Source organism: Botryllus schlosseri, chromosome 3, assembly GCF_051294905.1.
Source record: "Botryllus schlosseri isolate E-star chromosome 3, Bs_hap1, whole genome shotgun sequence".
Classification (NCBI taxonomy): Eukaryota; Metazoa; Chordata; class Ascidiacea; order Stolidobranchia; family Styelidae; genus Botryllus; species Botryllus schlosseri.
Window position 1 is genome coordinate 11,617,395 of NC_137238.1, and position 13,748 is coordinate 11,631,142.

Sequence of the window (13,748 nt, forward strand, 5' to 3'; positions counted from 1 at the left end):
AGCCCAAGATTAATGGTGTTTTGGGCGGAAGAGGGCTGAAAAATGTTGTTTCGGACCTGTTTACAGCACATAATCAGATAACCGCATCGACCAAACAGTATAACAGGGTTGTCAAACACACAACTGGCGGATCGGATAAGGTCCACCTGACGATTTTGTCCGGCTCACGAAGAAATCTGATTCAGACCCAAGCAATCACCATAGTTCACATTAGAGATGGACTAATTCAAAACCGATGTTTCACTACACTCCTGTATACACAGTCGATAGACGAATATTTGCTAGTGTGACGTCATATTGACTATTGACTGACAACGTGTTCATACCCCACTGTAAAATCCGCTAGTGGGCGCTAAACAATGTCCTGAAGTTGATCCACAAAAATATGGTAACCCTATAGTACACTACATATTCATATTCGCTCTGATGTGGTATCAGTGTCATCGCTTACGTCAGCGGTTCTCAACCGGGGGTCCGCGGACCCCTAGGGGTCCGCGAAGCAATTTCAGGGGGTCTGCGAGACCTCTAAATTTTTAGAATGGTTGATAACGTAACTTTTATTTTATTTTTTAATTTGAGGAAGCATGAGGCAGTTTCGCACCACAACTGCTAAAACCTCATGACTCATATTATCATAATAATCGTCTGACATAAGCTATCGTAGTGTGGAAATTCATTTTCATTGCCAATATTCCAATAACCTGCTGATACAAACATATTGCTGTTTAGAGACGTTTTGTTGAGGTTTGTGGTAAAAATATAAATATGGAGATAGTAACGTCAATCAGAGTGACTTCGTAATGTGTGAGAAACCTTCTCGATTTGAAGTTGTCAGTCTCATCAAATTAGTGAACAGCCGTTTGAAATAAAAATTTACGAAATATTTCCCTACTTTTTCCCAATGCAGAGATTGAAACCTCGCCACGAAATCCATTTGATCCTGTCATATACATAACCACTAATTTAAGAGCTTCTTGGAGGTACAGAAATTCAATATACAATTAAATAGTATATTCAATATCGAAATGAACGCGAATATTTACGGCTGACACTCGTCATAAATCGGACAATGATATACCTACTCTTAAAGCTCGGCTATCAGATTTGGCGCATTCTTATTGCGGATGCCCTATTGACAAGGCTGGTTTTTTGATGAACAAGGAGTATTTCGTTGCTGTCAAAGCATTGCGCTCCAACCCTGAAATTTATATCACCAGTTATATTGATATGCAGCCTTGTCGTGTTAATGTTCAATTGTTCATGGTCGAAAATGTTTGCTCGAACAGAACAAGTCGTTTCATGTCAGTCATTCTCAGGTTGGAAAACTTGGATCCATTCTTTGGCGCATAAAATTTGTCTATATACTTCTAGATTAGGATTTCACTTTGACGGTAGAAACTCTCTGCGGGCCAATCAAAATGCCGTCGCGGGCCCAATCCGGCCCGCGGTGCGTATGTTGCCAGTCCCTGCGCTAGATGCTGGGCATGATATGTTCATAAAATATATGTTTCTTCATTTTGGTGCCATAAATGTTGTGATCACACCAAAAGTATCGTCGGAAGCGTTATGCGTTAATATTGCATTAGCCTCCATCTATCTTTGCGGAAATGGTTTTCGGCACTCCTCGTTTATATCAAAACGAAGACGCGGATTTTCAAGACACGACCACGTACTTCAAGAAATACAGCATCAAAACTAGCTTTGAAATATTCAAAGTCTACTAATTTATACATAAATAGTACATGATGTTATTTTCAAGAAAAATCAATATTTTTCTGTTTATCACAAGCCTACATTTCATATTTGCACAAAACAGATGAAGGTTGCACCATAATAGAGCTAAAATTGAACTAAAACTTGTGGGGGTCCGCGAGGGTCCGTGACGGTCAAAAGGGGTCCACGAAGCCAAAAAGGTCGAGAACCACTGGCTTACGTTATTGAATAGGTTTTAGCCGATAGCTGTATTCTTTTTCCAAACAAAACATATTTTCATCGTTTTGCGATTTCCGATACCACTAGTGAGAAACAAAACTATTTTATCGTCAGATGCTGAGATTCCCTTGTCTATGTCACGAATTGCTTCGCCAAGATCAACCAAACGTAATGTTTTTTTTTCAGTCTAACTCCAAGCATGTGGTGATCCAGATTTGTACAATTATTCATAAAAATAGAAAAACCCACCGGAATTTTATGATTTCCGTTTCACGTCATAACGGAAGAAATTTATTTGTAAATTTGGTATATTGTAGGTATTGTTGCAATCATCGGATGTACTGCAGTAGTTGTTACAACGCTTCTGGATATTGTTACATCTGCCGGAAGTCATTCTGATTCACCGCATTCAAACATCAACAAATTACTTATCATGAGTCTCTCCATTTCTGACTTACTTGTTGGGGTATGAAATCACATTGGTGTTTTGCGTGTCACCGGCTTTAAAAATGTTGCGACCAAATCACAGATATACACCATGTCGATATGCATCAAAATCATTGAGGTGGAGGTCTGCTACGCTGTTGCATGGAGGACCAGCACCACTTGTTCCATTTTGGGCGCTTTGTTGATGATCGGTTCCGAGCAATCTGTTCTCACGATGGTTTTGATCACGAAATTCCGGTTGGATTCTGTCATGAGGTATGGGTGAAATTAAAAATTCAAAAGCATTAATCATAGTAGTAGGGAATAATTATTAGGTAACATATCAATGTTCACTTATTTTCGAAGTGACGAAGTGACGAATATTCTGCCGACGGTTGATAATGTTGCAGTTCTTCCTTCCTCACAGATAATATTATGCACACGATGAGGCGTTGTTATTGAATTTGCATCTATGATTGATTTGACATTAGATATAACAGTTATCTATGTCCTTTGTTTCCCATCATTTACCCGTTTTGGTAATGGATATTGAACCGGCTTGTACTCGAGTATATGCGCATGACCCGATACATTATATATGACTTATTCAAGTATTATATAGCAGGACAGAAAATTGATAAATAGATCCGGAAACTGTCTATTAGATCTTTGACTAAACATGAACTAAGTGAGGTAGTGAGTATATTATATTATGAATGTGGGGCGTTCTACATCATCCAAGAGTTTCATATAAGTGAGTTGAACCTGTATTCAACTCGATACTGAATAGTAAATACTATAACTCGACATTGTTCCGCGATTTGGGCTCGGACTTGACTTTAGATCAAACTATATAAGTCAAATTGACTTATGCCTTGCTTACATCCCTGCTCTAATGCGATAATGCATGACGAGAAATAAAATCCTGCTTGATTCACCCAGGTACTTGATTAGTGTTATTTGTCAAATTTCACGGTGGTCTACTACAAATTGTAATAGCTACGTGCTCTCTAACTGCAGACAAATGAATAGTGTGGGACATAATTGGGCTCAACACGCCATTCGTTGGTATCGGCGGAGTAAAGAATCAACTATAATATTCAGCTTCAAACTGCAATCGCAAAATTTACATTGCCCATTTAATATTGGTGAATTATGTGGCCATCGTTGGTATTCACACAGCAATAGTAGTTTTTCTTATAACAAAGTCCGCGGCGGATCGGTATTTGGATTGCACGTTGTTATTAGTACAATACATTCACAGTATATGTGTGGTTTATAGTTGGCCTACCCCATTCCGTCGTGTGTTATTCATTCTAAAGGAGTGTTCAAACTTTTTCCCCATCACGTAGGCCAGACATGGGCAAAGTGCGACCCGTGAGCCAAATGCGGAGCTCAAAATTATTCTATGCGGCCCGCGAAAGGTCGCTAGGAATTCAAAACTTAAAACTTGCTTTTTGATTGTCTAAGACCATAGGCTGTATGATCTGAACAGGAAATTCGTTTACGTGGGAGCCTGCTCATTAATATACCACGACTACGTTGCCTGCGTACCTCGCATGCGTAATCCGGATTCAAAATAATGGAAATCCCGAAAGTATAGGTAGCAATTATAGTCACAAGAGATCACTCTTTCCATATAGTTTAGTTCAAACTTTTTTTGTTGCCATTGTGATATTACGCATTTTACGACATGTGTTTCAAATTGCTACATGACAATTTCCAAATCCCTAATTCGTATAAAAGTCAATCGATCAGTGCTCGCGATTACTATACGACTTATCATCTCTATTACCGAGGCCATAAAGGATAAACGGGCATCCCGAAAAAGAAAGTTCGTAACTGAAATACAAAGAAGGTTCGCACTTTAGAGCACTAAACATTTTTACACTGCACGCTCTAATGTGCCTGCAATCCTTGATCGTTTTGGCCCTTATTTTCCAAGACATAAGGCAAAAGCCTAAACACAAACATGTGACATGTTCACCCTTTCGACAAACTGGAGCCTCAGCGACCTTTGTGGCAGCTCTCAAAACCGTTTTCTTCCAGCAAGCATTATTCACTCACGAAAAATACGCTGTATTTTGGATACGAGTGCAGAACATATTGCAAGAATTGACCATCCAAGTACTGGTAGACGTTCTTGTACAAAACCCAACAACTTGTTTGACCGAGAAGGGTTTTAGTTAGGGATGGTGTGAACCTCGGACCTCGGTGAGAACCACGTTCGCGTTCTGTGTGTGAACCTCGGAAATTCAGAGGTTCGGGTTCACAACAGAACCTTGATAGGTTCTGCGCTGTGAACCTTTTTAATATATTACAATCTTCACTTTATTATGACATCTTTGGTACGAATTTATTGCATTTCAACTGCGACCGGTCCCTCTATGCATGGCACTGGCAGCAGAAAAAGTCAACACAAAACGAATATGCACCTTGACAGTCTCAAAGATTTCACTTGTTTTGTTACAAAAGTTTGCTCCAAATATCCAGCTTTCCGATTGTGAATATTTAGCGACTCTCTGCTGTGAGCTCGACTCGCAATCACACAACGTCACGAGCGAAATAGACTAGTAGTAGTCAGCGGATGAAGCTTATTCAACCAATCAATCTTGACTTCATATGTTTATTGGGGGTTTTGGCTACTGCTGTATAACCTATTAATGGGATAATATCAGTAGCAAGCATAGAAACCCTGTTTTACACTCTGCTCAAAATCAATGTAGCAATACTCAGACGCCGAATACATTGTCCGGTCTGGCCAAGACCGTTAAGAAGTTTTTTTTATATTCCGTGGTAAGTCCTCGTCGAAGTTGTTGGCAAAGCGACGGATCATATTGATTTTATGGAAGTGTTATATCATTTGATTGCCACAGTTGATTAGGCTTACCATATTTTGGAAATCCAAAAACAGGTCACTTTTTCAGAAATTAGCAAGTTGCAAAACCAGAGAGTAGAATTCTCAGAAAACGGTGAATCTTTCCCACTTTGTGATCGGTTGACTAAAAAAAAAAAGGCCATCACTTCTACTCAGAACTCAAAATACCGTTTTTCTCTCCACATTGCCAGGTGGTTGACTAAAATAAAATAAAAATAAAAAAGAGCATCTTTTCGCTCAGAGCTAAATTCACCGTTTTTCACTCCGAAATACCCGCCGGAGCGTCACTTCTGTGCTAATTTGCGGCATATCACTCGCAATTTGCTCTAAATCTGACCTAAATTTTCAAAAAAGAGGACAAAATCTCAAAAAAGAGGACAAAAGGGCGTCCTCCGAGGACACTTTCAAAAAAGTCAAAAAAGAGGACAAATCCTCTTAAAAGAGGACGTATGGTAAGCCTACAGTTGATACATACAGCGACGTTTAAAACGCCAATATGTACTTCCGCATTGTGGGATTATGTGGCCCGAGTCGTCGCTAGGTATCGTTTACGTACATTAATATAGATAGGCTATCACTTCATTGAAACATAGGGTTGGAATTAGCAATATGAAGTCACGTGACGTCATGAGGTTCACGTTCGTGTTCACACAGAACCTTTCAAAAAGGTTCGCGTTCACACGAACCTGAACCTTTCAGAGGTTCACACCATCCCTAGTTTTAGTGAAATAGTTGAAAACAAAACGAGCGAGAAAAAGTTGCCTTTTTATTGAGACACTTGATAGCTTGAGCTACATAGTAGCCAATTTGTTGCAAATCTGAAGAAAATCTTGCTAATTATCTTCATCTTCTTTTTGCATAACAATTTTCGGTTAGTTTGTTCGAATGAAATTTATTTTACAAAAACGTGCGAATGGATTTCAAAAAGGTTGAAAACATTGACCTATATTATGTTAACGATACCTAGCACCGACTCGGACCACATAATGCCACAATGCTGAAGTACATATTGACGTTTTAAACGTCGCCAAATGTATCGACTGGGGCAATCAAATGATATAATAAGCCCATGAAATCAACAACTTCCGTCACTTTGCCAATAATTTCGACTAGGATTTGCAAGGGAATATAAGCTCACGCCTTAACGTTTTAGGCCGAACCGGACACTGTATTCGGGGTCTGTGGATTGCTACGTTCATATTGAGAAGAGTGTAAATCGGGTTTCTATTCTTTCTACCGATATTTCCACATTAGTTATACAGCAGTAGCCAAGCAAAACCCCAATCGCGAGCTTTTTGTTTATATGATACAATAAACATATGATACGCCTGCTAGAATTTTCACATCAGACAACGATATCAATTTCATTGATTGGTAGAATAATCATCTTCAGCTGACTACCTATACATGTAGTGTATTTCGCCCTTGATGTTGTGTGATTGCGGGTTAAGCTCACGCCAGAGAGTCATTGTATATTCAAAACCAGAAAGCTGGATATTTCGAGCAAACTTTCGTAACAAATCAAGTAATAATTTTGAGATGTATACTCGTTCAGTGCAGGGCTTTGGAGCAGCAGCAAGGATCCGGAGCCGTGCATTTTCAGCGGAGCCGGAGCTCTACATGAAATTCAAGAGGTACCGGAGCTGAAGCCGGTTCTATGAACAGTAGCTACGGCTCCGGTGTATTTCATAAGATGCTATGGTTTTACTGAAGGCTGAATGCACATAATTTTACGATAATCGTTCAAAAAATTGAGAATTGTTGCCTCGTTGGCACCAACTTTTCTAACTAATCAGTAACCATGTTTAATTGTACATACACATGCGCCCAATCTGGGTAGGCTGGATTTGCTGCGATTTCTCTGTAATTACTGTATTATAGGTATAACCTCAAATTCGTAATCAGAACAGCACCGATGGCCAATTGTGTGGTTCGAAAAATATTCAAAACCATGCATGTCACCAAACGGGATTGGTGCTTACGAGCAATATATCTAACTAGTAATGAACCGAATATATAAGCGACGCCATAACCATGACCTTGCTGCACATGTTCATTTAGAGGCGCCCATGACGCCCGCCGAGAAACATATTGTATCTTTTTTGAATTGGATGAGAAAATGCACATTCTGCGTTGATAGTATTTTAATCGTAACGCCAAATTGGAGAGTGTGTTATCGTTTTTGCCTATGAATTGAAATTAAATCAAGAGCATGATCGTTTCCTCCAGTAACGATTTGCGGACGTAAATAGGGAAATGCATCGAAGCAGCCCAGATCGCAATTATAGCCCGCATAGCCAACAATTGTCGCGATGAGAGCTGTAGTCAATACGGTGTCCGATCTTTGTCCTGTTGTTGAATATAAGAGGGCAATTAGTGATTGGAGGCGCGCTTTCCAAGTTTTAATCATCAATTCATTCTTGTCTGCTTGATGCACTTGAATGTCGCGCAATGCCACTTGCGAGCTTGCAGTACAATTGGTTACTGACTTGTACAAAGCACGAGGTTGAATTAAGTTCTTAAATATTGATGCAGCACCTGATTGTCAGTGGCATTAATTTGGGGATTATTCGACTCGTTTTAAGGGGTACCTTCTATACTCCACTAAACTTGATTGACGACGAATGGACTGGTAACGAGTGCACCAATATCGAATTTCAAGCCATTGGGTATATTTGGTAAAAAGTGGATTTCTGCTGATAAGGCGCGAAATGTGCTCATTTCTGCAGTTATATCTGAATACATCGCACCATTTCAAGATTAAATTAGACTGTGTGACTTGTATTAACGAGCGCAGTACCGGTATTAAAACATTACATCACTGTTTTAATGCTGTATCATGTGTACAATGTACATGCAATGGGATGGAATAAATTGCGTTCTTGTGCGGATATGACGTCATCGACTGACGACGCGAATTAATTATTACGTCACAGCCAAATCATAGTTGCCGGAGTAGGGGTATCATTGAGCTCCGGAGCTTGTAGCCGGAGCTAATTCATCATAGGAGAAAGCTCCAGAGCCGGAGCTAGAGCAGTTTAAAATTACCGACAGCTTCAAAGCCCTGGTTTAGTATCGGTTATTTTTTATGCTGTCAGCGCTGAGGAATGGCGCGCTGTTGGAAATGCAATAAATGTATATCAAAGATGTTATAATGAAGTGAAATTTTAATATATGAAAAAGGTTCACAGTGCAGAACCTACCAAGGTTCGTTTGTGAACGTGAACCTCTAAAATTAGGGTTGCCATACGTCCGGAATTTCCCGGACATGTCCGGAATTTCACTGTTCAAACTAGCGTCCGGGAGGAATTTCTAAAATATGCCAAATGTCCGGAATTTTGAAGACTTGACGTAGGCTCATAATTGTTTCGTAAATCACTATAAAAACATTATTTTTATGAATATTTATGCTGATGCATGATATTTTTCTTCGCGCTGCGCGCGATTTACTATCACATTTATTGGTTTTAATATGGTGACTACCATCCTCGCAAATACAGCAGTAAAATATAAATTAAAACTCCCTTCATTTACTGGAATAAGCCTAATTGTAATCGCAATTATAGGAGAACGGTATACTCCTAGAGATCGTTAAGGCCGTTTAAATGCTTTATTCAAATATAGTTATTACAGACGGGGGGTCGTTTGCCTTTATTCTGGGGTTCGCGAATATGTTGAACGTAATCGGCCCGTGAGTAAGTCTGGGCAAAGGTGCTGATTTTTTTCAGTAATCAGCTCGTCAAATTTTGATATGGGCCACAAAATATTTTCAAATTGGAGATGGACTCACGACCATAAAAGGTTGGGAACCACTGGATGTGGGGTGTCTATAAAGCTACGTTGTGCGCACCGGCATGAGGCTGATAAACAATTTTATCGGTGGGACATGAACATGAATGGACGCTGTACAATCACGCTCACTTTATTTTCGAGCTTATCATCCTCCACCATAGCCTTAACGCTAACTCTGATCATGTGGGCGGAGAGTAGTAACTATATAGAAATATATGGAATAACCAATATTATTGACTTACTTCATTCAAAATATTTAACGACCAGATATGCATATAGAAACCAGATTCATATAGCAAGCACCCCCCCCCCCCCCAGAAGTTGCATCGACTACCATATGGTGGGCTCAAAATCGTTGTTTATTTGGGCGGAAAGGGGCTGAAAAATGTGTTTTCAGTCCCGGTTACCCAACACACAACCACTTACTCCTGAACCGGATAGTGTGACCACCTCTGGTCTATGAGCAAAGCTTTGCTACTGTGACGTCATAACTCATTTTGAAATACACTAGTGGGCGCTACAGAGTGTCCGGAATTTGGGTCGCAGAAATATGGTAACCCTACTCTAAATTTCCAAGGTTCACACACAGAACGCGAACGTGAACCCTCACATTCACACCGCCACAGGTGTATATACAAATTACGTGTTGTATATATGCTAAAGAAGTTCCATAAGTTAAACATCAACATTGCGAACAATTATATCAGTACACTAAGCAATGGCCTTTTCTGGTGATTTCGTGAACGATCATGTTGAAATGAGATATTAACTAAGAGCTCATAGTACAAATCCACCCCATTTTAGGTAGGGGTCACAATTAGGGATGGTGTGAACGTGAGGTTCACGTTCGCGTTCTGTGTGTGAACCTCAGAAATGAAGAGGTTCACATTCGCAACCGAACCTTTTCATATATTACAACTTTTCATGTAAATATAACATGTTAGGTTGAAATTCTTCGCATTTCAACTCCCAAGCTCTTTAGAACTATTGATGTATTTGTACTATTTGGCAATGTTGTGGGTTGATCACGACTTCACAGAAAGGTCATTTCCCCTACCTGCCTACATTTGTATTTTCCACTAAATATTCTCAATACGGTGATGCGACCGATGCTTCCCGGAAGGGAATTCATCCAAAATACAATTCTCTTCGATAATATAAGTCTTGACTGTGAAGCGGCGTATAACTCCAGTATTCAAAAAGTTTCAAATCTCGCTCATTATATTTCGTACATAATTTGAAAACGAATACCCCGATCTTTGTGCTCGAGCATAACAAATAACCCATTGTTCCCAAACAGCATACAATATCTCACTCCATTATGTACCGTCTACATAGGTGCTCCGTGCCTCCGAGAGGTACATGTAGGCTACTGGTTAAGAACCCTTGAATTAAAGAAATAGACAATCACAAGGAAAGCCGATAACACTGGTCGACATTTTTCAACTTTTTTGTTTTCTTAGAACAATATATTGAGTTTACCTAATTTGCCGATGCTGATTCCGAATTTGCCGTCAGAATTTAATCATCATATAACAATTTTTTGCAAAAATCGATTAAAATTTTTACTCGAAAACGGATGTATTAAGGGTGCTTACGCCCGTCTAGGTCCGTATATGATTCGAAACACATCCTACAAAGTTCTCAACTGACTTTATTGGATTTGAGGTGCTATTATCTTAAACTAAAACCTCTAAATAATTAGCATCTTTAGTATTTCCAAGAAATTTAGATCTAAATTCAATGAAAGAGAGTCATGTAATTGTTTTAAAACTTCCTTTCTGATAAGAAACAGAAATTTAGATGCAAATTCAATGAAAGAGAGTCATGAAATATAGGGGGTTTTGGTGAGTGTTCTGATTTGAGGTCCTATAAATAGGCCTACAGCCCTACACCCTCTACTGTATTAACTCAAGTTACTAAACCTTTCGTGAATGTATTTAGAACATGCACTCTCTTTGATCACAGCCTGTAAAAACTTTTTCATGAGATCCAGTTTAATATTCCATCGTGGAAATACAACATTAGATCTGTCGGTAAGAGCAGGATCAGAAACATTTTAAAGCCTGGTGTAAGATACTCCCTCATCGGCCACTTATGTTTAGTTCAATTATTTCTACTGTCCCATTCACACATAAATTCATTGAAATAGCTTTTTCACAATTTTGGTGCCATATATGTTGCACTTGTGCTCAAATATGTCGTCGGAAGCGTCAGGCGTTAAACGTTATATTCGCCGCCACCTACCGTTGTGGGGAAATGGATTTTTGGCATCCGTTTGTATCAAATCGAAGTCGTGAATTTTCAAGACACGACCACATATTTCAAGAAATACGAAATTTAGCTGCAGAATCCTCTTCGGAATATTAAAAGTCCACGTATATTTTTACGTATATAATATGATATTATTTTCAAGAACGATCATTTGGTTGCTGTTCATCACTAGCCTTTAGTTAATATTTGCAAAATATAGATGACGTTTCCACGATAATTGAGCTCAATTTGACGTAGAAGTTGAGGGGTTCCCCAGGGTTCATCAAGGTCCAAAAGCGGTCCACGAAGACAAAAAGGTTGAGAAACACTGTTCTAGACAGTAGAACCCGTAGCATATTTATATATTCAAAATCAACGAAAACTTTACATGTTTGAGTAGTTTGAGTAGGCTACTATATTCCAAATTTGAAACCAAAAGTTTCATATTCTCGACAGACCCCTTGATGCCAATTGTACCAGCTACAGGGATAGAAGCATATTGATTTGTATTGTACGACAAAACAGCGTTTAGGCTTGATGCATAAATATACAAACGCAATTCACAGTTCCCAATGTATCTATGAGTTCATGAAAATCGACACAATCGAATAATGAGGGTTCGGCGGCAAAGAAGCGTGTGTATTCACAGTCAAGATCACAATGTAAATACCAAGCAACAGTGGTATCAGTTTCAAGTATATGTTAGGCTTTTAATCTGGAACCTACAATAAGAGCAGAATAATTTGGTAAATTCAAATTTATAATAAAGATATTTAGTTCAGATTGATTAAATTTATATAGCTGCTGCTGATCACCACCACCACACTCATGCTGAGAACATTCTTCAGACAAGGACTCTTCACCGAGATAAACTTCTTTAACCGTCGGTAAAACTTTTGAATGCAATGGAATTGTGACATCTAGCCCATGAGGAATTGGTCGTATTGCGCAACTCAAATTGGGTATTGAATTTTATGATAATTGTTGACATTTTTGAATAAAAAATAATCTGAGCAAACAATTTTTTCCAAGTCCATGTGGCTCTCTCAAAACCATTGGTATACCAAATGCTAAAGATTTTTATTTTCAAATGCTTCACAGCCTCAACATCGCTTTTTTTATTCATTCAGTGTGCTGTGAAATCAAAGACTACTCCAAGCTGTTTCGACGCCTTCCTATCTTTTCATTGCATCGCAGTCTTGTGATGTTTTGAAATGACGAAAAGATTATTAAATTGATACTTTTATCAGAAACTGTGCCTAGAATACTTGTTACTTTTACTTCTACTTGAGTACCAATGGTAAGTACTTTGACCACCTCTGATGACGTCACAATTATTATAGCAATGATCCAAGAGTAAGGAATACGTCACAGAACAGGCTGTTATTAGTAGGGATGGTGTGAACCTCTGAAAGGTTCAGGTTCGTGTGAACGCGAACCTTTATGAAATGTTCTGTGTGATCGCGAACGTATACTTCATGACGTCACGTGACGTCATATTGCTAATACCTACCCTACTTTTCAGTGAAGTGATATAAATTAATGTACACGATACCCAGCGCCGAGTCGGGCCTCATAATGTCACAATGCTGAAGTACATACTGAATTTTTAAACGTTGCCAAATGTATCAACTGCAAATCAATCAAATGATATAATTATTCCACAAAATCAATATCTTCCGTCATTTTGCCAACAAATTCGACGAGGACTTGCATGGGAATATAATCATACGCCTTAACGGTCTAGGCCAGACCGGACAATGTATTCGGAGTCTCAGTGACCCTGCGCTGAGTGTAAATCGGATTTTATCCCATTAACGAGTTGAACTGCAGTGGCCAACAGTTCAATCGCACGTATTTTGTCTTAATGACACAATAGACTTATGAAACCGAGAGGGACCCCGTACGCTTGCTACATTTATTACATCTGACACCGATATCAAGTTGACATTATGTGATTGCGGGTCGAGCTCATAGCAGTGAGTCACTAAGTGCTGTAACAAAGCCAGTAAAATTTTTGAGATTCTCCGGGTGCATGCTCGTTTAGGGTTGATTTCTTTTTCATGCTATCAGCGCCATGCATATAGTGACCCCAGTTACAATGCACTAAATTCCAAACAAAGATGTTAGAATGATGTGAAAATCGTAATAAATAAAAAAAAGTTCCCAGTGCAGAACCTATCAAGGTTCTTTTGTGAACGTGAACCTCTAAATTTCCAAGGGTCACACCCAGAACGCGAACGTGAACCTCACGTTCACACCACCCCTAGGTATTAGCACTGAAATGCAAAATTTTAAATCACAGATTATAAAAGAAAATCTGGACGGTATAGGAAAAAAGCGACTTCATATTCGGATTCAGCGTACGATAATTGACTTAATAGTCATCATTTTGGTCAAAACACAAAAATCATGTCGACCAATACGCAATATGGACGCAAATCTTGCTACTTATGATTAACGTCAG

The 13,748-nt window shown here is 39.0% G+C and overlaps 1 protein-coding gene across 1 annotated transcript in view; it reads left to right on the forward strand.

Annotated features, from left to right (window-relative positions):
• LOC145434831 (lutropin-choriogonadotropic hormone receptor-like) overlaps nt 1-13,748 on the forward strand; it is a 509,016-nt gene that overhangs the window by 479,930 nt on the left and 15,338 nt on the right. The window lies entirely within an intron of this gene.